Source organism: Capricornis sumatraensis, chromosome 2 (genome assembly GCF_032405125.1).
Source record: "Capricornis sumatraensis isolate serow.1 chromosome 2, serow.2, whole genome shotgun sequence".
Lineage (NCBI taxonomy): Eukaryota > Metazoa > Chordata > Mammalia > Artiodactyla > Bovidae > Capricornis > Capricornis sumatraensis.
Window position 1 is genome coordinate 95,142,064 of NC_091070.1, and position 3,396 is coordinate 95,145,459.

A 3,396-nucleotide genomic window follows, 5' to 3' on the forward strand; every position below is an offset into this window, starting at 1 on the left:
TCATGGGGTCGCAAAGAGTCAGACACGACTGAGCGACTGAACTGAACTGAACTGAAGGATGACAGAGCAGAAAAATAGCAATCTGAGTTTTTTATGACATTGAGAAGCTGTCATGCTAGATCTGAGCTTCTGAATTTTATACTTCTATTTCTTATGTATTTTATCTCAGTTATATGCAGCCAAACTTAATCCCCTACCCTCTTCCTAATTTAGATGAGTCCTGGCCATTCTGCTTACCCCCGGGTTTCATAAGAGGACCCTAGATCTTTCTAGTTAAACTCCCCTTAGTTGGACTAGTTTGGATAGGATTTTATCTATTGGAAACCAAACATACTTTCTTTGCTGTGTCTCTATTCCAATCCCCATTCCTTACTTACCACCACTAGCCATCATTTTCAAATTAAGCAAGTGTTAAAGGATCACTTCTTAACAGGCAAAATCATGACTTTCATACAAATGCAAAATGAATTTGTGTCAAAGATATGATTTAGTTGATTAATCATGAGGGAACGAGGAAGATATCAAAACAGGTTCAAGGAGAATCCAAGGAGCAGACTTGAATTGGCAATCAGGAGCGCTGTCATGAGTTTGTTGGTGGGTGCAAACCCGCCTTCTCTGTGACAGAAATCAATTGCATCTCCACAGCAAAATCCACTTGCATCCATGTGGACAGGAATCATTTGCTTTACTGTCTGTTTTCTACAGCTTACAGAGATATAAAATAACTCAATCAAAGACCATGAAGGGCACAGACCCTACAGAATCAGAAAGCCCCAAAAGGTCTCCCAGACACAGTTTTTAAACCTAACAACAGTCATTTTCCAAGCGTCCCTGGCTACTGAAGAATAGAGAATGCCATGTGTCTTCCCAGGGTCACCCTCCCCTAACCCCTTCCTCTGTGCCCTTGACTTTCCTGCCTCAAAAATACCTACAGAAGTTTCTCAGCTGAACTGGACTTTGAAGGAGAAGCAGGAGTTTAGCAGGCAGAGAAGGTTCTAGATTAATGGGGGTACTCATAGAATCACCTGAGCCAAGACAATTGTGCTCAGTCATGTCCAGCAGTTTGCAACCCCATGGACTAGAGCCTGCCAGGTTCCTCTGTCCGTGGAGTTCTCCATGCAAGAACACTGGAGTGGGTTGCCATTTCCTCCTCCAGGGGATCTCCCTAACCCAGGGAAGAAACCTGCACTGCAGGATTCTTTATCCTCTGAGCCATCGCCTGAGGAGCAGTTAAAAGTGGCGATGACCAGCTTCTGCCCTAAATTTCCTGAATTTGTTGTGTTTACAGAACTGGCCCAGTGTTTTTACTGGGACTGTGCAGGGCGTATGAGGTGAGGAGACGGTTAGCTGCTGATGGAGATGTGAGAGTGAGCCTCCTCCTCGCTGCCCCTGGCCACACACACACACCCGCCACAGCGCTTGCCTCCCCTGGGTGCCATCACCACTAACTCTGAATGTCTGGTTTGCAAATACCCACACGGTACATAGATCTCATGGTTTCCCTGAGAGCAGTTGGTAGAGAATCCGCCTGCAAGGCAGGAGACCCTGGTTCAATACCTGGGTTGGGAAGATCCCCAGGAGAAGGGAAACGCTACCCTCTCCAGGATTTGTGGGCTTCCTTTGTGTCTCAGCTGGTAAAGAATCCACCTGCAATGTGGGAGACCTGGGTTTGATCACTGGGTTGGGAAGATCCCCAGGAGAAGGGAAAGGCTACCCACTCCTGTCTTCTGGCCTCGAGAATTCCACAGACTGTATAGTCCTGGGGGTGGCAAAGAGCTGGACACGACTGAGTGACGTTCACTTTCACTTCCACTTTTTACCCAGATCTCACCGCCTGCACCCTGTCTCGCCACCTCCACTGCCTCTCTTCTCTGTTTCCTCTTTGCTGTGAGGGTCACGAGGGACCTGCTATCTACGTTTGTGGTTTCCGTCCTCCTCTTCACCTTAAAGCCACTGTGGTCGGGCTTTTGCCCCAGCCCTCTGCCAGCTGTTCTGCCACGGTCAACACCGTCCACACGGCCAGATCCACACTCCTCCTCCTCCATCCGCCCCTTGACAGACGGGCGTTGTGTATCCCCCACCTCCGCGATGCTCTGCTCTCCCCATCCCCTTATCTCCGGTCTCTCCTCTCAGCCTCCTTTGCTCTCCCTTCCCTCTTCTGAACATCCCTGGTGCCCAGGGCTCAGCTTCTTTTCTACCAACATTCTTTCCTGTGGATCTGTCAGCCTGAAGGCTTTAAATGTCTCAGTGTCTTTCAACTCCCAAGTTCACATCTTCCAAACACTTTGCTGAACTCTGACCTCTTTTTCTAAACGTCCACTCAACAGCTCCACCTGACTACCTAGAAGACAAACTCAATCTGTCTAACCGTAGCTCGGATCTTCCCTCAAAACCCCATTCACAGCCTTCCCTGCCTCCCTTTGCACTCACCCTCATCTTCCATCAGCTCAACCACGACCTTGGAGCCATCCCTGACTTCCTACTGCTGGTCACGTTCCTCGGATCCAGCTGTCAGAGAATCCTAGTGCTTCGATCGAAATCGACGCAGGGTTCCACAACTTCTTGCCCTAGGGCCACAATCTTTGACTTGAATCTTCAGCAGTGTCTAAGGCGCCTGCCTGCCATTGCCTTGGAACCTACACAGCACTCATTCAACACGGTGACCACGGTGAGTCTTTTCAAACACAGCCAGGCCTCAGAAATGTCTCCAGCTGGGTTCCAGATGGCACAACAAAGCAAGTATGTCAATAAAGTGAGTCACATGAGCTTTTTAAAAGGTTTTCTGGTACATATAAAAGTTATGTTTGCACTATCTTGAAGTCTATTGCGCTTGGTGGCTCAGACGGTAGAGACTCCACCTGCAGTGCAGGAGATCTGGGTTCAATCCCTGATGGGGAAGATTCCCTGGAGAGGGAAATGCCAGCCCACTCCAGTATTCTTGTCTGAAGTCTATTAAGTGTGCATATGTCTAAAAAAAGCAAAGTGCATACCTTAATGAAAAGTACCTTATTACTAAAAAAATACTAATCATCATCTGAGTCTCCAGTGAGTCCTAATCTTTTTGCAATGTGAAATCAAAGATCACAGGTCACCATAATAAATGTAATAACAATGAAAAAGTCTGAAATATTTCGAGAATTACCAAAATGTGACACGGGGTCAGGAAGTAAGCAAACGCTGTCAGAAAAATGGCGTCAAGAGACTTGCTCACTGCACGTTTGCCACAAACCTTCAACTTGTAAAACACATAGCATCTGGGAAGCACACAAAAAAGCAAAATGCAGTAAAAGGAGGTCTGCCTGTATAAGTCTGATTGATGTCGTTTTTCGGCTTAAAACTAAATTCCGAAGAGCTCCCCTTGCACTCAGAGAAAACTCTTAGTCTAATTGTAGCGCT